The 25364-nt window shown below is 40.5% G+C and overlaps 1 protein-coding gene across 6 annotated transcripts in view; it reads right to left on the bottom strand.

The window, feature by feature from the left end:
• PLEKHG1 (pleckstrin homology and RhoGEF domain containing G1) overlaps positions 1-25364 on the bottom strand; it is a 180663-nt gene that overhangs the window by 102412 nt on the left and 52887 nt on the right. For all 6 annotated transcript variants that reach the window (XM_054194412.1, XM_054194411.1, XM_054194413.1 and 3 more), the window contains one exon: positions 24834-24918. The gene's annotated coding sequence lies outside the window, so the exon portion shown is untranslated. The remainder of the gene's footprint in view (positions 1-24833; positions 24919-25364) is intronic.

Below are 25364 nucleotides of genomic sequence, written 5' to 3'. Positions count from 1 at the left end.
GCCTCTGTGCCTGGAAAAGCGCATCTTCACAGCACTGACTAGAAACACTTGCCACTCTGAAATGGTGTGTAGCAAGGAAAGTCTGTGAAATGTATTGCTGTTTTTTGGCTTTCTCTAAATCGCACGGGAGATTAATAGTACCAGAACAGTTCAACCAGGTGCAAACATGACAGGACCCTTCTAGAACCTTCAACATTTTCCTGTAGCATTGTCAATTTTAAAAGTTACACCTAAAAACTGAGGTCCAGTTATGTGACACAGAATAGTATTTTAAGTGACTTCTTTAAAGAGCATGAAAATCCATATATTTTAAAATCGAAGAAGTATGCTTCCCCCCTTCTCTCTCATTAATGCAAACGGGTTCCACACTGTTGCCAGAAGTTGCAGAATATACAAAACAACTTTTTTTTTAAAAAAAAAAAAAGCAACCACATTTTTAAATAAAAAGGCCCATTTCATCACTCCTAATCATATCACCAAGTAAGCAAGATTTTTCTTCATGTAACCTAGATAAACTTAATTCTTGTAAGATTTATTTTGCTTGCCTTTTCCTCTCTGAGAGGTATAACAAAGCTAGTGGAAGGAGGAACGGTTTAAAGAAAAGAAATATATTACTCTGATCTTGTTTTCTGTAGCATACCAACTTTTGAATTACTCAAAAGCCAGACATCAATGTTCAGCATTATTTATTTATAAAGTTCCTAGTTTTAAATGTAGGAAGGAACTCTCTAACACATACTATTCATCACACTAGGAAAGTAAATCTCTCTCTCTGCAGTAAGGCCAAGCAGGACTCATGTAAAAACCAGCAGAGAAGCAGCACTTGAGTTACAAGCTTGCTAGTGAGATGTAAAAGAAAGTAATTCTTGCTCGCTTTCTGTACAAATAATCTCCACTTACCCAACCAATCTTATTGCAATCTTTGGGATACTACTACTAATAATTTCAAGATGATTCATATCAAGTACCTCATAAAAACAGTCCCATTAGACACTTCCAAATACTCTTCATTGTCTTAATTGTCTCTGCATCTTAGGGTCAGCTATTCTAGTAGCCCACGGGGTAATTGCTATTTCTGAATTCATCACTCAAAGCTGCTACCTATTGCTTACTCCTCCGAGTGCTTTTTCACAGAACATCCCTGTAAGAAAACTTGAAATACATACGCATTCATAATTTATGAATAAACACAGCCATACTGTTCCCATTTCTTAATTAAGCAAAACTCTTTAACAGTAACCAAAAACACTCAGATGTATGACCATGCATTTTCACAAGCCATAATCAGCCAGGGCCACCCAAATGGGCCTACTGGGAGGTCCTAGCTCAAGAAATTTGTTGTTGCTTCTAGTAGATTGGTTTGCCTTTAAATCCTGAGCTGCTAAAAATTGCAGATCAGCTTTAATGTTATGAAAAAATAAGATTTCAGTTCCTTTAAACACAGGATCTACTCAATAGCATGCTATAGCTGAATTCATAGAAAAACATTCAAACTTACAGCACATCAGTGACTAAAACGTACTTTAAAAAAAAAAAAGCATGCTCACAAAAAATATGGATTACCTGCATTTCACAGACAAATTAGTCCTCGTCTCTTAAATTAACTGTACCTTGCTGAAAATATATTAAGGGTTTCTAATTATTCAAAATAACTATTAATTGAAGCATCACAACTTTCAATTTTAAAGTTTCATAGAGAAATTTTCATTAGAGAGAAGACTTCTGTTCCATTTTTGTTCTCTCAGCAATTTATCACTGTACTCTAAAAAGGCCTCAAGCAGCTTGAAAGAAACTATTGTTCATCATAAGTCTGTTTGCAGTTGTAACTATGGAGTCCAAGTATGTATTTATGTTGAACGACGATCATCACTAACCAAAATCTAACCTGAACCTCCTCCTTTGTGTCAAATCCCTGGCCCCTAGTCTACATCTGTTCCAAATAGCTGGAAGTGATCATATTTAAGGAAGTTGGTTGGATTTCTTCAAAAATTTTTCAAATACAGTGCCTTAGACAGACACTGCGTTTCTTTCCCATCTTCAGAGGCACAACCAGCGTTAATATTAAGATTCTGCTGTGTCCATTTTATTCACGATCAACACATGTGTTCCTTTAAAATACTGTATTATGTTTTTAAATGCAGCCTTTTACAGATTAAATGGTCAGCGCTTTATGAATACAGATCAATACATGTAAAACAACTGAAGCTCCACACTACACACCATGCTGTTAACAGTAAAGCCATCTGCTGCCTTATTTTTAAACAGTATTTGGATGAGTTCTTCCTGCTGTAATTAAAAAAAAAAAATAATTGTAAAAGGGAGTGGGAAGAAAATGGATATTAGTAGGTTTTTTTGTCATGAAATATTTTGTAAACAAACAAGGACACTTCGATGCCCACACACAGCCCAGCCGAATTGCCGCCCTTCTCAGGTGAATGGTATGGGATGTTGCGTTTCTCTACGCAGAACCACTCACAAATGCCCCAAACCAGCACGCAAAGTCCCAGGTTGCAGGATGAACTCCAGACTCCAAGGAAGGCTATGGCAGAGTTCTCACCCGCATTAACTTGACCAGAACTTGACATCTGGCTGTTAAATACTGCATATATCTTTGTTAGAGAATAAGAACATCCGTCCCGGATCTAGTTTTGGCCATTTGTTTGCCTACAAAATCCCTTCTGGACCAGAAGAATTGCTGCTCTGAACCCCACGAGAATAGCTTTGATCCCAGGCCACATAAACCATAAAAGCAAGTTTATATACTAACACTAACACAATTCTTTCACATGAACTAAGAGGTGACACTGAAAGAGACTCTAAATAAGACGGAGAGAAAGGACAGAAGTTACGAGGACACAAAGAACTGTATGCCATCGTGCCTCGTTGCTGTTCCTATTCACCACCACCCCTCACAGCCCTTCTAAGTAACACAGAAGTACCTGTGTAAGATTAAAGTGTTATTTCAAGTTAATATTTATTCCTTCAGAATCACACCGAATTCTAATGGCTCCTTTCATTCCCTTCCAGCAGAGCTCTGGATGTGGGTGTGAGTAACAGCTTCCTTTCTCCAACAGTCCTCTCGTTCAAAGTCTCACAAAAATCTCTCAGCCTTTTTTCCCCCCTGCATATCAACACATACCAAAACGTTAGAAGTTTTTTTTCTCTTTTTTTTTTTTGTGAGATGCTACACATTTTGCCGATTTTCCTAAACAAGGCCATCCTTGCACCTTCTTTACCACAGAGAGTACAGTAACAGTGGCACTTAAGACAAGTGCGCCAAGAGATAAGCTGGCCCAAACAAGACCATCTATGTTGACAAGAGCGAGCAAAACCTCCTTTGCACATTGTTTGCGCCATCAATGACAGTCACAGCAACATCAGTCTCTCTCGCCCCCTTCTTCCAAACGGCATAAACCTACAGCATCCTCTGTCTAGTTTCTGGAGCTAATAATCCATGTTGCAGCTGCAATTCAAAGAAAAACCTCACATTTTCCCAGCAAGTAAAGACCAAATCACAGAATCCCTTTGTCACTTTCATTCAGGTTTACTGTAATTCACTGTTTGAATGTGAAAAACATCACAAATGTTCTAGTATAAGGAATGAGCTGTCTGGCTCCTCTGTGGTCTAACTGTTACGCATACATCTTCTCCCTCCTCCAGTCTCTGCAATGGCTCTGAATCCGTTCCCAGTGCTATCCCAAGGCTTTGGTCATGGCCTTCCAAACCCACTGAAAGATCAAGTTCAGCAGCTAATCACTCTGTTTCAGTCTGCAAGTCAAGACAGCGTGTTTTTCAGAAAGTAACACAGGATATGAGGTCTAGGAGGGAATGTGACACGGTATCTCCTCCTTCAAACTTTGTATAGAATGAACTTCTTGAAAAGATGAGACATACTCAACATTTGGTCAGTGTCCAACCATGCTGCAAGACTTCTTACTCAACAACATATGCTGCTACTGTGCCAAGTGAAACAAAGAGGAAACAGTCCCCACAGGGTCTTCTGGGAGGAGGAAGAGGGATCAAAACCTTGACTGACACCCCCCAAATACCTTTGTGAAGCGTAAGTTCAAAGCCGAAGCAGAAAGACGTCAGTTTTAATTGGTGAAATGCATGTATTTACTTCTGATGCATTAACTCTGTGTTGATCACAGCAGTTTATCAGCTCAGGAGAAGCAATAGCTTTCAAACTCAAGCCATTTCAGTGCAGGCTGTATGAAACTAACACCTGTAATTAATCACTGTTATTTTTCTTCCTGTAAAAATGAACTGTTAATGAGTATTTTTGAAAATACCCTCTGTCATACATGCAACTTCATTCAAGATCAGCCCTACACTGCATATAATCATGCCGTACTACAGAAAGCTGACGGAGAAGAGCCCAAGGCCTCTACTGTGGTGCTAGGAAATCGTGGCAGTGCTTTCCCACAATGATGCATCTCTGCCCTAGAAAGCCATCTGTTCCAGCAAAGCTCCCGCAGGTGGCACTAGCTGCTCCTCACAGTGTCACACGGTGCTCTACCTGCGGACAAAACCCAAATGCTTGCAGCAGAAGCTGCCTCTCCCTCCTGGTCAGCGTGCCAAGCAAGTGCTACAATTCCTTCTAACGTTCAGGTACCCGAATCGTCCTGCTTATCGCTCAAGTCTGGATTTGGGGTTGGACAGCCTGACAGCTAAGCCACCATACCACATTCTGCTTATTTCAAAGCTTCCTATCACCAGAATAAACGACGGTTCTTTCCTAAAGCACTAGGCATCGTTCAAAATATATACACGTATATTCCTTCCCTCACACCTTTATGCAGTGCAGTTAATCTCAGCAGCCCTCCCAGGTCTTCACAAAAGTTAGAAAAACCCCACACAAACAAACAAAAAAATCCATCAGAAGACCGTGTTTCACTTATACGCAGTCAGTCTGTCACTTTGAATGCTTTCTTTTGAACCTAAGCGTGAGAAAATGGACAGACTTGGGTAAGGCGGCTCAGCGCAGGACACACCTGACAGACACTCCGGTGGAAAACAAGGAAGAGCAGGATAAGGAGGTCAGTCCCAAGATATTTAGGGACTTACAGGCAAGTCCTAGCACAGACTGTATGAGTACAGCAGTAGCAAGCCACAGATGCCAAGTACAGCTATCACAGCATCATAATAGAATCATAGAATTGTTGAAGTTGGAAGGGACCTTTAAGATCATCAAGTCCAACCTTTAGCCTACCCTGACAAGAGCCACTTCTAAACCATGTCCCTAAGTGCCCCATCTACCCTTTTTTTAAACACCTCCAGGGATGGCGAATCCACCACCTCCCCGGGCAGCCTATTCCAATGTTTAATAACCCTTTCAGTGAAAAAATGTTTCCTAATATCTAATCTAAACCTCCCCTGACGTAACTTGAACCCGTTTCCCCTCGTCCTATCACTTGTCACCAGGGAGAAGAGGTCAGCCCCCATCTCTCTACAACCTCCTTTCAGGTAGTTGTAGAGGGTGATAAGGTCTCCCCTCAGCCTCCTCTTCTCCAAGCTAAACAACCCCAGCTCCCTCAGTCGTTCTTCATAAGGTTTGTCCTCCAGACGCCTCACCAGCTTTGTAGCCCTTCTCTGGACACGCTCCAACAGCTCAATGTCCCTCTTGTAGCGAGGGGCCCAAAACTGAACGCAGTACTCGAGGTGGGTCCTCACCAGTGCCGAGTACAGGGGGACGATCACTTCCCTAGTACGTCTCACCACACTATTCCTGATACAGGCTAGGATGCTGTTGGCCTTCTTGGCCACCTGGGCACACTGCTGGCTCATATTCAGCTGGCTGTCAACCAACACTCCCAAGTCCTTTTCTGTCGAGCTGCTTTCGAGCCACTCTGCCCCAATCCTGTAGCGCTGCATGGGGTTGTTGTGTCCCAAGTGCAGGACCCGGCACTTGGCCTTGTTGAACCTCATACCATTGGCCTCAGCCCATCGATCCAGCCTGTCCAGATCCCTTTGCAGAGCCAACCTACCCTCAAGCAGATCAACACGCCCACCCAGTTTAGTGTCATCTGCGAACTTACTGAGGGTGCATTCGATCCCTTCATCCAGATCATTGATAAAGATATTAAAGAGAACCGGCCCCAGCACCGAGCCCTGGGGGACACCACTTGTGACCGGACACCAGCTGGATTTAACTCCATTTACCACCACCCTCTGGGCACAGCCATCCAGCCAGTTTTTTACCCAGCGAAGAGTAAACCTGTCCAGGCCATGAGCAGCCAGTTTCTCCAGGAGAATGCTGTGGGAAACAGTGTCAAAAGCTTTGCAAAAATCCAAGTAGATAACATCCACAGCTTTTCCCTCATCCACTAAGTGGGTCACCTTATCACAGAAGGATATTAGGTTTGATAGGCATGACCTGCCCTTCACAAACCCATGCTGACTGGGCCTAATCACCCTGTTCTCCTGCATGTGCCGTGTAATGGCACTGAGGAGGATCTGTTCCATGACCTTCCCAGGCACCGAGGTCAGACTGACTGGCCTGTAGTTCCCCGGATCCTCCTTCCGGCCCTTCTTGTGGATGGGTGTCACATTTGCTAACCTCCAGTCAGCTGGGACCTCCCCGGTTGTCCAGGACTGCTCATAAATGATACCAAGTGGCCTGGCGAGCACCTCCGCCAGCTCTTTCAATACCCTTGGGTGGATCCCATCCGGCCCCATAGATTTGTGCACCTCCAGGTGCTGAAGAAGGTCCCTCACCGTTTCCCTTTGGATTACGGGGGCTTCATTCTGCTCCCCATCCCTGTCTTCTAGTTCAGGGGTCTGGGTGCTCAGGGAACAACTGGTCCTACTGCTGAAGACTGAGGCAAAGACTTCATTAAGTACCTCAGCCTTTTCCTCATCCTTGGTCACTATGTTGCCGGCCCTATCTACTAGAGGACAGAGATAATCCTTAGTCCTCTTCTTATTGCTAATATATTTATAGAAACTTTTTTTGTTGTCCTTGACAACAGAAGCCAGGTTTAGCTCTAGCTGGGCTTTGGCCCTCCTGATTTTTTCCCTACATAGCTTAACTACCTCTTTGTAGTCGTCTTGAGTGGCCTGCCCTTCCTTCCAGAGGCCATAGATCCTCTTTTTTTCCCTAAGTTGCAACACTAGCTCCCTGTTTAGCCAGGCCGGCCTTTTTCCCCGACGGCTTGTCTTCTGGCAATAATACCGCTGTCATCTACTCAAAAGAAATCTGCTACTCAACAAGCAAGTAATGTGCTCTAAACAAACCATCTTCTGAGTGATTTAAGCAGTAACACCATGTAATGCATCATGCCTGATTACTCTGCAAAAAACAACTAACAGCATTATTGAAACTTATAAACATGGAGGTTATATATTTTAATTGAGCTACCATTACATTGTTTTCTGATTTCAATTTTTGAGGTAATACCAGTTCTACTGTTAAGTGCTAATTAGGGCCACACAAAGAAAACTGCATTTGAAATAAAACCATTTAAAAAGAAACCCAAATGCCTCAGCACAGACAAGAGCACACAGTTCAACATTTTCTTTACTAGTAGAGTTTATTTCTAGTACCATTAAATTGTGTCTCTTCAGCAATGCCCATACCAAGTGCTGAAATAGGACAAAAAAAGCATTATGCATGTACACCAGGTACAGCACTAAAGAGACTAAAGGATTTTAGGGTACAAGTCTTCACATTGCAAGAACAGTCAAACCCATATCCAGAATCAAGACAGCTGCCAGAAAATACTACATGACTTTTTCCTCAACAAATTGCCCAATACTGTAAGAACTTACATAGTCACTTTATCATGTCACCCAAGAGAGTCAGAGCCAAAACCAGTCTCTAGTCATTAGCTCTACAGCTGCACTTCTGACTTGCCCACCATCCACCCCTCCAACACACACAGTCCAGGTAGATGTCTTGACTTGATTAAAAAAAAAAAAAATTATTTATTTTTTTTAAAAACTGCATTTGGTATTTTCACTGGTCACTAGCATCCCCTCTTCTTACAAGATGTTTTTCTTGAAACTTTTCTCATAAGAAAATACAACTGCAGATGCATTAGGTCTTGGTTTCCAATAGATTTAATGCTAGTGAGGTGCACAGGATAAACCTCACTACTGGGCCAAAAACTCTAGTTTAATACATTAAAAACAAACAAAAAAAAAACATTCTACAGCTGGATATGAACCTGCCAAACTTTAGTAATAACAGAAGTTGCTTTATAGTGCATACGACTAAGGAAAGGAAACTGAAGAGGAAAGAATTCCAGCAGTGTTGATCTCAGAATTACTCAAATTCCTTTTCAAAGCTCTGAACTTTGCTACAATTAGGAGAGATGCTGATTTGGCTAACAAACAATCATGCAGATGGACACACGCAAAGTTTCCCTCTAGTCTTTTCCACATTCAAGTCTCTGGTGCTCAGCAGCTGCAGCTTTAGATTCCTGATTAAAGGCAAGGGCTGCTGCTGCTCCCAGGCACTCTCGAACTTAAAAAAAAAAAAAGCATCAAAAAAACCAAACAAGAAACACCAACAAAACCCCAACAACAATTAAAAAAACAACCAAAGAAACAAGGGCAATAACCCAGCTAGCATTCTAACAGTCATTTTGTAATCCCATTTCTCTGCTAGACAGGAAAGAGCAAACAAAACCAGAAAGACTCCAGGGCAGTAAAGAGCCCCTGATACCTGCTTTCACAGGCTTTAAGTCTCCTCCAAATTGCTTTTCTATTACAGATGTTGTGTGGTAGCACTGTAAGAGATACTTCTCTTTTTGCTTGATGCCTGTGCTTAGGATATCACTACACTCTGTCTTGGAAATGACCACTGTTGTGCAAATTCATCATTTCACCACAGGCTCAAGCAATGCAGGAAATAAAGTCAAAACAGGCTGCGAGGAAGCAAAGCTGTTGTTGGAGCACAAAGAATCCAATCAGAGCAAACAAGTCAAATAAGAGTAAGTAATAATATGCAAAGCTTTAAATGAATTTGAATCCAGTCCTACGTGCTGTATAAATATTACAGTGATGGATAACATACCAATGGATTCCAATTTATCTGAAGAATTTTGTTACTATGGGAGAAACATACTCACCGTGTCTGCATGGATTTCACCTTCTGACACTTCCTTTTTGCATTTCCATTTCTGTTACGGGAAACTTCTTGACACCCAGCTGAAGTTCACTAACACCGTCACACTTACTTTACAGAGCAAGGGAAACAGCCTTGCCATCCACTTAGTAAGGACATCAGACTGCGTACAGTACTCAGGGTAGCCTCTTCTGAAATCACAGGACTATGATAATAATAGGGTTTGTTTTGTTTTAAATGAAAGCTTTATAGCCCTCTTACAGAGAAACTCCTGATATTTTAAGGTCAGTTGAAAAGCTAATATCTGTGGGATTAACAAAATTCGTATGTATTTTAACTTTGTGTAGGGCCAGAGTCAAGGCACTGAGATAGGGAATGACGTCTTTCTAAACTCATATAACCAGTATGTAACACAAACCTTGAAATTGCATTCATGGACAACTTGACAAAGAGATAAGGTGCATCCAAAAGCAAATACTCAAAGACCACAAAACAGCCCAATGCTTTTTAAGAGTATAAATATAGACAAGTCCATTTCAAAGTCAGCTGCTTTAAGGGTATTTCTTCTCTCCGCTTAAATACGTGTTTCTGAGAGCTCCCTAAAAAGAAAAGAAAAGCACAAAATGCTGCTCTGCGCCAAATCAAAATCACAAGTTTATTCTCTCATGTGCACTTTTTCAAAGTGCTGCTATTTTTCTTCCAATTTCACTAACAACAGAGCAGTTAGTATGCATCAACTCCAATTAGGCTGTTTTACCTTTTCTATAAAAGGCTTGTAATACGTTTGGCTTCACTATATATTTTCAAAGAAATAACTTCAGAACTCATTATAGAAAAAAAACCACAGAACTTCCAAAAGATCATACCGATGAAAGGCAAAAATGTCAGTGCTGTCCAGAAGGTCCATTTACTTCATTAAAAGTGTTCCTGAACAATGTTAATTCCAAGTAAACAACAGAGAAAGATAATTTTCCTCTCAACTGTAAACTCTTGGAGAGCTAGAGAGAGGGGGGGGGGAAAAACAAAAGATACAAAGGAATGTTTGGTTTGGCATTGCTGATGTCTGTTGATGAAGGGGGAGCCTACTTAAAACCAGGATAATGGATAATTATCACTTTACATATGGATCCTTCACTAGTTTTCTCTCCGTAACACGCGGCAACTCCATTACGTCTTGCAAGGAAAGGCATGGGCACAGATTCACCATCAGGAGAAGGGCTCCTACAAAGCCCATTAGTGTTTCCTGCAACTGCAAATGCCCGAGCACAGCGTTACTGCTGAAATGAGAGGTTTAGACACGGGCTTTATAATTATTAGACAAGTAATACTCAAGTTAGCTTTTCCAGAAACTGACATTTGAACGGTGAGCCAAAGTACAGCCATGCATAACAAAGTTACTTACATACACCCTGCAAAACACATTTTTCACACACAGCTATCAGAAAAAGCCCATTTAACTTTTTGACTACAGTAAAGTGCGATTAATGACAGTTTCTGGGGTTTTGTTCTCATCACAGAGTACGTAACATTAGCCCACCAACACAGCAAATAGCAGAAATGAGTCAATGGTTACAGCCTTCTGAGACCTGACACGTTCCAGTCGCCCTAACGCCGAGGCTGGCTGCCCCCTACACTCCAGGCCTGGCTCAGGCAGGTGGCTGCAGGACCAACTCATGCTCCTCCAGCGTTTCCTTCTCCCTGCTTTGAGGGATACGTACATCTCTGTGTACATATATATACACACACACATAGAAAGGAAAAAAAAAAAAGGAAATTTGTAAGAGACAAACTAACAGCGCTGTGCACATTCACGTGCAGTCTGTCCGAATGAAGGGCCTCATAACTCAGATGGGGACATTTCCTGTAAAAAGACTCCATTATTTATCAAGCCTCTCCAGAGTGCAACTGTTGAAGCGTGGCTTGCAAAGAACGTTATTTTCTAGAGCCAAAGTTTGCAGTTATCTACAGAACACTCTGACTGATGATGATGAGGAAGCCAGGGCCCTCTCACTGTATATTATCTTTGAATAACGTGTCCCTAGTTCAGGAGAGTTCTGTAACTGCAAGCTTAGTCCTGTTCGCTTTTGTGGCATTGAAATGCCCGTGCGTACTGCAGAGCATAGAGAAACTGTAAAGTCTCAGATAACGTGCATGCTTAACCTCTGGCAAACCACAGTTTTTGTATATACATACATAAATATAAATACATGTGTATATATATTCACTATAAGGAACATGGAATATTAAATTAAAATATGACTAGAAAGAGAAAGGAAGTGATTCACCCACCTAAAAATCAACAGAAGTAGAGAGCCCAGGAGACTAAAGCTGGCAAAAGGGAAACCACACACAGCAACAATCTTTAACCTGATGCAATTTCCAAAGGAATTTGAAGGAACATTTTGACAGAAACAGCTGACAAACTCCTGAATAAACATTTCTTTGGGGTTTAAATGCTGTATTCTCTAGACAGGGAAACTCCCTCTGTCATGCCATAAACATACAAAGCTTATCTCCAACAGGCTTTCTTAGAAAAGCTGGATTTATTACTAAATATTACATCACCAAATGCAGACTTCACTGGCCCCATGTGAGAACACTAGTTCCATTCAGAAAAAAAAACACAGGGAAAAAATAACATCACGTACAAATGTTATAGTTGGAAAGGTGATTTCCTTCAGCTGAATGTTGTTCTCCTTTCTGCATCAGTCTAAGAGACATGGTGTGAATAAATCAGTTGTTTATAAGTAATTCTCAACAACTGCATGGAGTCTGAACCATTGTGCATTTTGACAGGACTTCCATTCACCTTCTCGGAAAATAAAACAAATAAATAACTTAGACTTTGCTTTCAAGCACAGAAATAAGGAAATACCTATTTTGTACTAAAATAATAGTCATCTGACATTACCTCATGGACAGCTTATAAAAGAGTATACAAATGTTGAGAGTCTTTTAGAGATTTGTGAGATTCTTGAAACTCTAGCAATTCATAGAAATTCATAGCTTGTGCAAAGACAGACCTTTTTACGGTGAACTGCATACTGTTCTGTAGCTTTCAGTAAGATAGGAGAAAAATCAGCCAAAATCCAAATTATCAACACTTATAAATACGTAAAGGGTGGGTGTCAGGAGGATGGGGCCAGGCTCTTTTCCGTGGTGCCCAGGGACAGGACAAGAGGTAATGGGCACAAACTTGAGCATAGGAAGTTCCACCTAAACAGGAGGAGGAACTTCTTTACTTCGAGGGTGGCAGAGCACTGGAACAGGCTGCCCAGAGAGGTGGTGGAGTCTCCGTCTCTGGAGACATTCAAAACCCGCCTGGACACGTTCCTGTGCAAACTGCTCTAGGTGATTCTGCTCTGGCAGGGGGGTTGGACTAGATGATCCCCAGAGGTCCCTTCCAACCCTATGATTCTATGATCCTTTAGTGCTTTAGATCAAAAGCTATTTCAAGGATTGCGATCATTAGAAAACATCATGTTTGAATCTAAGTTATTAAGGGGTAGTCAATAAAGTGTTTCCATTAACTTTACCCTACAGTATAGAAGGTGTTAACATTACAAAGCTTTCTTAATTTCTACACTAACAGGTACTTTTTGCCTAGAAAAGGAGTCCAAATTCTCTTCACCTTTTCCACCCCAAAATGGTTTGCACCAGTGATGAAGGTCACCTTTCTTACCTTTCCATTTTAACCACGCTGAACAGCGAAGCTTTTTCTCCTTCTGTATAGTTAGTAGAGAATCACAAACAAATCATGCATTCAGCAGTCAGCTTTCCCTGCTCTAGCTGGGATGCCAGAATTACTGATAAAGGGATGTCTCTCTTCCTATCTGTTCATGGAATCATTTAGGTTGGAAAAGACCTTTAAGATCATCGAGTCCAGCCTTAAACCTAACACTGCCAAGTCTGCTACTAAACCATGTCCCTATTCCTGCCAAGTAAAACTCTACTAGAGCGAAAGATGCATCATGTCTACTTTAACAATACTAGAAGGCGGCACAAAGGGTAACAAAGTATTTCATTGCTATCCTGAAAAGAGAAGGTTATGAAAACCAGCAAAGAGCTATATAAAGGGTTTCCATTCTCCTTAATTAAGCAAGTTAAAACCAATATAATTCCTCAAATTAAGTCAAGAAGTTTCAAAAGACATGTAAATATTACACTTTGCATTAGAAGTGTGGAGGGATACAAACAAGTTAACTTCACAAACCACTGTATATGCAACACAGATGGGTATGTCTTTCCAGTTACTGCAATTTACGTAAAACACAGAACATAAAAATCAGGCCACAGGAATACGACTGACAACTCCCAAAGAACATATTTTTAAGAGGCAAAGCTTTGCATGTCATTGGTCATCTGATCTAGTACTGGAAATCAATGCAAATAAGGACAGGGTGGGAGGGGGATCTCTGTATAGGCTTGAGTAAAGCAAATATTCAAGGGGAATTATTACTTAAGCCAGTACCAAGAGCTTCAGCCAGTTTCCAAAGCCTTTTGAATTCTCAGAGCTAAGCCCAGTGAATTCAGATGAAAAAGTTCCTTTTCTTCCACTTTTAAGGGAAGAAATAACTTAAGTGAACCTTCTGCGAAACAGCCTCCCAAGTTCAGTAATTGGGGAACAAACCTAAAGCACTGCCAAGACACGCCACTATGCATTTATAAACCGTAACGGTTTATTCAAATATTAAGTACTGATGTACTGAACCAAAAGACACAAAGGTATTCCAATAATGCTGGTTTGAGTTATGCAATTTCATCCTTGGTAGGCAAAAATCCCGGTTCCTCCATTCTCGCTGCCTAGCCCGCATTTTGTGCCCGGAGGAACAGGGGCACACGGGACGCATACTAACGACATCGAGTTTCCGCTGAATCTGGCGGGAGGCACAGCGAGGCGAGGGCACCACCTGGCCCGGCCTTGCCTCTGAGATGATGTCAGCCTATTCAGCAGGGCAACAGGAAAGGAAAAAAAAAAAAAAAAGTAGTCCCTGCTGTATTTCAAACACACACAAAGGGCCATGTATTTTACCACAAAAAGCAGGAAACCACTCTATCTCATCAGCAAATGAGGTTCTGCAGCCGTCCGAGCCTTACTGCAGCGTTTAGGCAAGAGGAGTAGGTGGAGGACGAAGCACTTGCTCCCTTTAGATTTGATGACAGTTACTCCGTCTCTCCGCCACCCCTGTCACTGTCCCCACAGTCTGTGCAGTATTCCCGGGGGTATCAGCAAGCCACCATCACTTTTTGCCCAAGGGTCAGCATGTAGTGCTGTCAATTTGCTAAGCTGACATGTCCTGGTGGGTCAGCACGTAGTGGTGACCCATCAGGACATGTCAACTTAGCAAGTGCCAAGCCAGTTTCAAATTCTTCTGTTTCTTTCTGAAATTTTTTATCACCCTTCATTTTTCCCTACAAAACAACCCAGAAATTAATTTTTAAAATATGTAACAACAACATTGCAGAGTGAGCTTATGCCATGCGAGGGACTAAAAAGTCTGCACAGCAGAGAAACGTTGACCGAGGAGCAAATGCGCTCACATCAAATAAAACGTGAACCTTGATTTTCCCCATAGTGAAGACATTCACAGGATCGCTGGACCAAGCTACAGAGCCTCTGATGCTGAATAAAGCCTGAGCTGACATCAGAGAGCTTCATCAGTGGATCCACCAGTGGATGCCTCCTTCAGCTGTGTCAGGAGGTTTTTTGTGGTTTGGGGGCTTTTGTGGGGTTTGAGATTTTCTTTTTAAATCCAACTCCAGTACACTTCAAGCAAAAGCCATTAAAGTTTGGAAAGAAGCTGCAATGAATCATAATTATTACAAATTATTGTTTTCAAAACTGGTTAATCATTTTAGACCTAATTTGTGGAAAATAGGAACCCACCATATTTAACAGAAATAACTGCAGTGTAGGTTGAAGTAACTATCAAACTTCAAAACCACCTGTTATTTTTGAAAGTTTTGAGAGCCTTACACCTAAACACAATAAAAGTTTGATCTATTTTAAAACACGTATCCATGTGGTGCTTCTGTCAAGTCATTCTTATTATTTGGCTTTATTTGCAAAATAGATATGGGGAAAAAAATAATCAAACAAACAAAACCATGAGTTTTGCATTACATAAACCCTGGAGGGATAAATTAACATAACTTTTATACTGTGTCTAGAATTATTTAGTCTTTTTCCAAAGTTAATTGTCAGCAAAATTTACACACAAACTCAACTATTTGATTAATTCATTTGTTATAAAAATTACTAGTTAAAACAGATTACCTGTAACTACTAGCTTCAAATCTCTGAAGCTGAAGATTCAGCACATTTCTCCAGGGAAGTAAGTGAACTGCTCCACTTTTCAGAGAAGTAATTACAAAAACATGATTTTCCTTTTCCAATTTAAGCATGTATTAAAACTGAAATAGATAATAAAGTCCATTTCAACCACATACATGATTTGTAGGGTTTTATTGCAGTTCTGTTCTTTTTTCCGCCCTGGAAGGACTCTATCAAAGATCTACTTTAACTGATGCAGCAGAGTGCTTATTTGGCAAGATTATATGAAGATACCAAGTGAAATAAAGGTTCTCAACCTTTCAACTGTAATAAAGGGGAAAAAAAAGATGTATTAGGCAGAACACTAAAATGCCTTACAGACTCAGAACTGGAAGGAGATGGCACGTGTGTTCCCCCAGTGCCCGATTATCCATCGAGCAGCATTTTACGCCCCACTTTTCCTCTGGGCTGCCCCAGGAAGGCTGTGCTCCGCTTATTCCCAAGTGTGACCCCAGTGAAACCCGATGTCCGAACAGCATGAATTAAGCACTAACACTTTATATAGAGTATGAAATACACTTTGGAAATCTTCCACTTTTTAATTCATCCTATCATATCAAAACACCATGGACACTGGCATCTTCAAGACATCTAGCATGAACAGCATCTTTGGAAGTACAGGTTTGCAATCCTAGATTACCATATAAGAATCACCACAGCAAAACGATTTGTTTACTTTTAGTGGTAAAGATCAACGTCAGGAAGTACAATACTATAGAGATATTAAAATATTTGTATTGTATTAAGCCTATTTATAATTAAATGTATGTTTACGTTTTGCTTTCCACATAAACAGAATGAAGTATGCATTTTTCTATCAGTACTGCCAATTCATTTTAAGGAAAACCCCCAGGTACTAATCTCATTTCCAGCAAGGAGGCAGCAGGCTTGTGCCCCTCACCTTGAAGACCAATACCCAAACAAGCAGGGAAGGAAATTACTCATGCAGGGGAATTTCATGCCTCCCTCACTTATACAGTTATTTACACTAAAGAATTTACTTAAGTATCTATATCCTTACGTCTGATAAGGGTACAGATAAGGCAAAATATGATATGACAATATCAAGAAATGTACACTACTCTCGGTGTTGAAAGGCTGTAAAATGGCTTTATGAGAATCACCGTTTCGGGCATTTAAACTACATCTCAGGTCGCAACCTTGGTCCGTGGGATGAGCAGCAAGAGGGATGAAGAGCTGGGGATCCACCTCATTATCACACATGCCCTGTTGCACCACAGCAGATGAAACACAATGGCACTTGTGTGGGGCTCCTCCAGTCCCCACAGTAAAAAGCAATTGGGTTTTTTGCATCTCATCCCTCCTGGGGCATGGGGGAAACAAATCAAGCTGTTTTCAGGAATGGAGAATAACTGAAAACAGAAATTCACACTGAATGGTAAATTTGGTTGGTAGGGCTGCTTCTCACTCCACTGGTTGCGCAGTAAGCTTCCACCTATGGAAGACAGTCCTCTCACATATACAAAAAAAAAGAAAAAAAGAAAATAATTACCTGAATTTTATAGTTTCATCCAGCTTTTGTTTCTCTGTTCTATGCATAGTAACAATACAGATATTAAGGTTAGCGCAAGCGTGTTACCACAGGCGTCACTGCGTCTCGAAGTCTGCTGGACATTAACAACCCAGCAGATGGTCATTACTCCAAACTCCCCGCCCTCCATCATCATTAATTCAGGAGCAAACTCATTTCAATGGGCTAGCCCTAATTTATAAAGAACTCATTGTCCTGGCCAAATTAATAGCTTTAGATCTTGCATTACCAGATGTGCTTCAGAGAGACAACAACGTTTTAAATTATAATGTGCTGTTTAAAGTCCATTTCAGTGTCATTTCTCATAAATATTGGTGTATGAGGCAAACTTTAAAACTACAAAGCTATTCCCAAAATAAACACAGAAAACACAGTATTTTTGGGTTAGATTCTAGACAGATTTGGCACAAGCGTCCTCGATTATCCTGCAACCCACTTGATCAAAAGCTCTCTCCTCTGAGGCTAAGAAGTGGCATGTAGTCTTTTGAAAGGCTTCACTTCACCCTGAAGATTAATAAACCCTCAACATTGGCACATCCAATAAAGAGACAGGGAGTTAGGGTGCCTATTACATATGCCAGACAATAATAAGTAATAGGACAAATCAAATTTATAAGAATTTGGAACAGGTCTGAACTTCCTTGATAAGTGATCAGTTAGAGTTTTAATACATGTCAAATGGGGAACAAAAAGGAATAGAGGGAATCATTTGTCATAACTTGAGTCACATTGTGTCTGACATTTGTCAGACTGTTCGCATTAAAACAACGGAAGAAACTTTTCCATAGGAACATTTGCAAAAATGAACATCAATACACAAGAAGCAACTAGCAAGCTATCTTTCCAAGTTAGGGAAAAATAAAAAGTAGAATTTTGAAAATATCAATGTTCTTTCTGAGGAACTGGTAGAGACCGTTGAAGGATTGTAATGCAAATCAAAATAATAATTAAAAAAAAAAAAAAAAAAAAAGAGAGAGACTGAGCTTTCCGGAGAGACAGTATTCACTTCAGATTTAAGTTTTTCCATGTTATTTTTCCATGGAACTGAACCACATTTTCTCACAACCCTCTATCCCAAAAACTTCTCTTACTGATAGTTTAATTGAAAACTGTCTGTGTGAAGCGTTCTGTTTTCACTAGATTGCTATTTTCCAACAAAATATTTTTGGCTGAAAAATTCCTAATCAGGCTTCACTTTTAAAATCATTTATCAAGCGTAACATTTCATAAAGCCCAATGCCTTTCCTTACTTAAAAGGCTACAGTGTGTATTTTGGAAGAGATCCACTCACTCTCATCCTGGCCCAAAACAAGTAACATTAGTGTTTAAACCTGTATGTATGGAGGGTATTTTTCCCAAGTAATCTGTTTCCACATGGAAGAAACAAAACATAACAATTATGATTAAGGTCTTTCTAGTCTACCTTGAAAGCAGGATTAGCAACTACATCTCCAATAATCTTCAACCTCCATTTGATCACAGAAGACTGCTTATCCAGATACAAAAACATACAACTATCTTTACTAAGTAACTTCATACATCACAATTATGTAGTAAATAAACACAATCCAGGCTGGATTTACCCTTGAAGTACAGTTTACAGCCATACCTGAAGGAAAGAAGTTAGGGCTGAAATGTCTGCAGCGGTGACAAACACACTCTTGGTGACAAGAGAGCAAGGCAAAAAGAGGAATATTTTCTTTTAAAAAGAAAAACAAAGGAAGGAAGCAAAATCATAGTTGTGTCTTCTATCAAATTCCATACTGGTATAATTTTTCATTACAGAAGAAACTCACGAATCGAGAACAAAACAGCATTTGATGTACTGTAGTTATGCAACTGAAGCTAAGTATGCAGAGCAGGGGGTTTTCTTCGTGTATTAAATTTTTTTTTCAAATTCCTACATAACGTAACTAATAAAAATATTTACTTTTACAAAGGGTCAAGTAGACAGAAAATAATTCTCCCAGAAGGAAACCAGATGTTTAGTATCTTCAAAGTGATGTTTGTGCTGATAAAAGGAGTAGCTAATCTTTCTTCTAGAGGTTGAAGTTCTTGCTGAAGTTTCTTTTACTGAATAGCTATGTATCATGCTTTAATAATTATCTGCCTCAGCAGAACAAGTATTTTTACATTTTTAATAGGATTTTGGTTTGTGTGTATAGTCATCAATGCCTCAATACTCAGAGAGCCATCTTCGAAAATTGTGTAAAACAATCTATAGTCCTGCTCTAAGTCACGTATTGCACCTTTAGAAAGAAGTCATATCTGTTCCATAATAAAAACATTTCTATATAGCAATTTGAATACATTAAGTCACACAAATATTCAAGTGTTCCTCATGAGTCATGCAAGAGGTGCAGAATAATACATCAATGTAGTGCTCAGAACTGCAAAAATCTCAAGTTAACAATTTACTATCTTTCTTAAAACTTACCATAATGCATTAAGACAGACATAAAATAGGATTTACAAAGATCTGTGCAAATAGATTTCAACCAATTGTGTGGGTTTTCCCTGTATTACTTAGCTGGTACCATGACTAATATTTAGCTACAACATAAAGCTTGACAACAGATGCGAGGTAAGTCTGAAATCCTATGGGGATAGGCTAAACGCTTAAAAGATTTTGGAGGCACGAACAGAGTCTCTGCACATCTCACTCAGAAAGCAAAAGGATTATTTAGGTGCTTAAATTACCCTTAGACAAGCCTACCCACCCTCCCCACCCCCCAAAAAAAAGATGGACCAGCTTTATCCCTAGAAAGAAGGAAAAAAAAGCCCAAAACCTACCCAATTTAGATTTACTTTTTTTTTTTTATGGCACCTGTTTTTCCATTTTCTGAAGTTTGATCTGATCAGGGAAAAGCAGCAATGACAGAAGCTTAATCTTGTCTATGCTGGATAATCATGCTGTTGATTACCCCGTATTGTCCGCAAATTTAACTGTGCAGGTAGAAATCAGATGAAAGGAAGGGTCACAGTTTTGACGCCCATTTTGCCAACACCCATAAGGGTATCACGGGGGCATTACTTCCAGCATGATTCATTTAGGGTATCACGAATTTTGTATTGAGCCATGTTGACGTTCACCAACAGCGCAGTATATTCTTGCTCACTTTTCCCATCTCCAGTGGCCATGTGCATCTGTTATTTGAAAAACACATTTAGCTTAAGGAAGGCTGTAAGCTTCCAGCTAAACAGCGTGGTATGGATGCAAAGCTGTACATTCTCAACACCTGTTAAGTGATGGAGATCCTCTCTTAAGAGGGCAGGGACACAGCAGCTGTTGGCATCGCAAGTGACAAGAAAGGGATGGAAACGTACACGATTTTATCTGACACGTATCAGAAACCCACAAGAAGGAGGGCAGCACTATCCAGTGCTCTAACTTTAATTAACCAGCTTCATCCAAGCTCAACATAAACCCTATCAGTTTAAGTACCAAAATATTTAATCTGTGCAAAAGCAGAGTACTGGCACCTTGCTCACGAGAAATGCTGCAGTTAAACACGATAAAAGCAAAAGGAAGAAACAAAGGACAACAACGTAAGCGGTAAGGATTCAGATTTACACAGCTCTTACAATTAACAGTTTTTCAAGCATTTTGTGTGGCAAGAGAGAACACAAAGGTTCCCTGTAGAAATACTCAGTGTTTGCACAGAGAATGTCCCACTTTCACTCACTCCTTTGTACTACACACCTCAGAAAGAATGAAAATTGTGGAAAAACTGCGGCTGCTGTGATGAAGACGACAAGCTGTGATACACTCCACTACCATCCCATACGTCTTTCACCCAGCTGCTTTACTGGCCTCTCTCTACCATTTCTCCAGACATCTGCCTTCCCCACCTTCAACCTTCAAGTCCCCTTCTGCTCTCAGGCCAGACCCTTTCCCATGCATCTGTCCCCAAAGCTGCCCCCTCCACAGTCCATAAAGCCAGGTAAGGAGCTTCCCCTGGCTCCATCCCAGCCCCTCTCCAGGAGGGCAGAAGTCCCCCAGGGAGCTCCCCAGCACTCCCCAGAGTTACGCTGCAACACCTCAAGCAAAAGCTGCGCGAGCAGGAGATGGACAATGATGCCCCAGACTTAGAAACTGCACCCTAGAAATTGTAGCGAAAGCAGAGTGAATGTTTCAGCTTTCGGGTCCTTGGGTATGGATGCTATTTTGTCTCTCCCGTTCCCCCGCGGAAGCCACCTTCAGCATGATTTTGGGGTGTTACACCTACAACACAGTGACTGTACTATGAAGACAGGACTCATTACTTATACCATGCAACCAAAACGCAGTACATCCCTGAAGTCTTTGCAAGATTTCTTTTTTTTTTTTTTCTGTAAAATACACTCATTTAGAAGGTATAAACAAGTCATTCTATTCCAGCATGCAATTTGTTTTTCTGCTCTGGGTACACCTGTGACAAAGGAACAATACTGTCACATGTCACCCATAGCCCCTCTATTAACTAGTCCTGAACGGGAAAAAAAAAAGTAGTCTTCAAGACAGTTTCACTGCTGTACAGGATGCTCACCAGAAAACAACAGATGTGCTATAATCACTGCTGCCCATTCATTTCCTTTCTGTCAGAAAGAAAGCAGCAGTCATCAATTAAGAACCCCTATCTACTGGACACAAAAGGAAGTATACACTTTTCCTTGGTCATTTGACCGTAACAATAGGAGATGGCAGCGGGAAAGGACGGACCACTCCGAGCAAGCATGGGGGGACGACAGGGGTGAGTGAGCTTGTCTTTTTGGATTTTTTTAAAAATAAAGATCAGAATTTTTACTCAACATCTTCATATGAAAGTGTTTAAAAATATATCACTTTGTGATTTATAAGTAATAAAATCCTAATTATATGATTCCCGAATTTGTCCAGACAACTAATTTAATCTTTTTTACATCAGAAAAATCCCAAACATGTGAACTGACAAGAGAATTAAGCAGCACCTGGAAAAGATGTTTTACCAATTAACAAAGCTTTTTTTAAATAGTTATCATGATTTTTATGAAACGGTTAGTCTAAATGTACTAAGTGTTTAGACTTTCGATATGGTACTGGCATAAATTATTTGGATTAAGTTTTGTCAGATCTGTAGATCCTTCTGTTAAAGACCACATTCACTGGTCAGCTTCATCACCGAAACAGAATGACAGCTTTCACAAAGCTGCCAACAACAGAAAACCCTAGAGACGCACTTCATATTATGTCTGTTTCAGTCTGACTATAATCAGCCACAAAGGGTTTTGGGGAAACTTATTAAAAATTGCTAGCCTTAATTAAGGTATTAGGCCCTAATCTAGCATGCTGAATTAAACCCCGAATATTCCCATGGATACCAATGCAACCGCTCTAAGAACCTGGTAGGAGCTTCCCGCAACAGGAGAGGTTTTACAGGCCTCCACATCGCCACTGACCCCCTACTTGTACCCTGTACCTCTGCCCCATCGCATACCGAAAATAGAACTGCCTTACAGAAAAGCTCACACGTGGGCACGCATCATTCCTCTCCACCCCCACACAGATTTGCAAGCCCTCAGACCATTAAAGACACAGCCTAAACAAAGCATTCAGTGATGCACAGATGCTCGAGGAACTTTTTTGTGTGGTGACTTTGAACACAAACACACTGCGTATTAAAACTCATCCGGAATTGTTAGAACAAAATATATTGATCTGATGTTTCCTTCTCTGCTACAACAGATGTCATGATTTTAAGAGCTGATGAAGCCTATTTTCATTCTTTCCAAAGATTAGCATATTCTAAACACCAACTTACTGAAACAATTAAAAACACACAATATTGTTATACAAGTCAATGGATAATAGCAAAATATAAAAAAAGTTTCATAAAATGTCTTTCCCACCACCCGCAAAAACACTTCAGAATGCAAATATTCTTAAAACCTCCAGATTTAAGTCTGGCACATGAAGCAAATTTGGCAAAACTACTAGTGGTTATTTGGTACAGAGTTAACATCCATCCCTCAAAGCTGTATCTGCCCAAACCATTAAGCAATTCTTTTTACAGCACACCACTCCTCATGTTTTAGGTTTCCTCCTTTTTCCCATGAAATGAATTCCTTAATAAATGTACTTCATCTAGTCCTTGAATGCCTTATCCTGTTAGCTGATACATTCCCACACGCTCCAGGTTTTGTTGATACAACAATTTTCTGAAGCACTTCACAGTGAATGCTTGCCGGCCAGGGATCCCAGGGAATCTTAGCAAATCCTCTGCCTCTTAGGACACAAGCACAAGCCACATTATCTCAGCTTTCAGAAAATTCGAGTCTGATGGTCTGGTTTAGCTTTTCTATTCATCACGAAAAACACATTGAAATCACAGCAACTCAAAACCAAGGCCAAGCAGCACAGTTGAAATGAAATGGAAATCAGGGAGGGGGGGGCGGAACTTGTGCAAGTAATTAACTTTCTAAGGTCACTAGGCAAATACTTCACATCCATTTGGATATGCACAGATTTCAAGCTAAATAAATAAAATTATTTGCTGTGTGGACCCTGGGAATGTACAGCCCATCCACATATGTGGATAAAAAAAAACACTAGTAATTAACTATCCGCAAATAACACAGGCAACTAGTGTACTGAATTTAGGTCAAGCCAATTATTTTTCTCTAATGTATGTTAAAACATGCAACCTTATTCAAATCTTGCTATTTTTAGAAAATACTAAAGAAGAATTTCTGGTCTTTCCTCTCAGCCCCTGCAAAATGTTTTCCTACTTAGAGAGGCTGCTCTCCCTAGGATCCAAAGGAAAGTAAGATCTCGCTAATGTTGGTCAGATGCTACACTGGTTTCAGCATTAGCACTGGAAGGAGTGAAGTAGGTTATTTCTAAGTCAAGTTTTCCAAATACCAGTGTCTGTGCCGTTACCCACAAAGCCCACCACTGAATACCCACTTTCTTCAGAGAGAAGAAAAGATTCTTTTGGGTTGGCACCAGGACTGAGGAGGAAAGGAGGGAGAAAGGGACCTTGCCTAAAGCCATCTTCTTATTTAATATTTTCTGTAGAGTCTCCTGCCAGCCCTATCATGAAGATTCCTGGCATGTCAATTTGTTTCAGATAATCAAATGAGTGAAATCAGTTATCAGTTATTATCAGTTACATTTCCACGGCATCTAAATCATCTTTTCCTACGCTCTCAAGTTCCCCAGGTCCCCCAAGACTTTCAGGTAGTGAGAATACATAAACAAAATTAACCCCCTAAAAAAAAAAAACAATGAAAGATCAATTTCTTCTCAAAAGGACCTATAGTATCATAGGAAATCTCAGGAGAACACAAAAGTCCCAGATCTCCCCAGCCCCATGGAGACACCATTGTTTCTCTATGAAAGTGGCACTTCTACCTCCAAAAGGAGGGAGTCAAGCAAACAAAGAAAACTTCAGCTACAGATCTTCAGCAAAACTTCAGTTACAGAAACAGGTGCTAAAACTGAAGTCTTAACCTCCCCTAGCTGCTTAGGTGCCCCAAAATTTTAATTTAATTAGCATAAAACCTTGATTAACCTGGTCTAGTGGGAGGTATCCCTGCCCACAGCAGGGGGGTTGGAACTAGGTGATTTTTAAGGCCACTTCCAACCCAACCCATGCTATGATTCTGTGATTCTCTGAAAACTCCAGTAGTGTGCACATGGAAAAACCCCACTGTCTTGGCTAACCAACATTTCAGGCCTATACAGTACAGCGTCCTATTGGGAATTTGCATTCTAAGCAGTCTCACGGTTAACTTGAGGCATGTTCACTGAACACCAACAGTAATCACCTCAGCCAGAGGCACAACAAACATCATCTTTTATTTAAAAGAAAACTATTTAAAGTTAAATAATAATATATATATAAAAAAAAAGTTACCTGGTAGAGCACTTGCCAAATAAATCACTGTTAGATCAGGCAAACTGGAGTCGCTTTTCCTTTCCTCTGTTGAGTCTCTGGCATTCTGCAGGAAGGAAGGTAGAAATTACGGAATTGGAGAAAGAATAAAAGGGAGCACAACTCTGCAGCTCAGCGGGGGCCCGTGCTCACCCCCGTTTATGCCCTCTGAGCCATGCTCACTGTACTGCCTGCCCATTCTGCCTTAAAGAGCAGCTGAATAAAACATAGCACGGGCTGAATCCGGTTCAGACAGGCTAAAGGGTCAGATTTTGAATAGGAATTAGACACTAATGTGATTCTGAAAATCCCATTAAGAGTCCTACCACCTCTGTGAGAGCCTACCTACATATCTTTAAAAATCTAGATCAGTCAGTTTGTCTCTGGTTGTGGTGCAAGTCTGCGGCAGAGCAGGGAAGTGCTGCCGGGTTCCCAAGCTCTACACCCTGAAAGCTTCAGGCCATGCTCCTTCTAGAAATCGTTAGCCTTGATTTTAAACTTAATTAATGCCTA

The sequence above is a fragment of the Rissa tridactyla genome, chromosome 3 (assembly GCF_028500815.1).
Source record: "Rissa tridactyla isolate bRisTri1 chromosome 3, bRisTri1.patW.cur.20221130, whole genome shotgun sequence".
NCBI classification, from domain to species: Eukaryota; Metazoa; Chordata; class Aves; order Charadriiformes; family Laridae; genus Rissa; species Rissa tridactyla.
The sequence above is the reverse complement of the archived record's forward strand: the minus strand, read 5'-3'. Positions and strand labels throughout refer to the sequence as shown.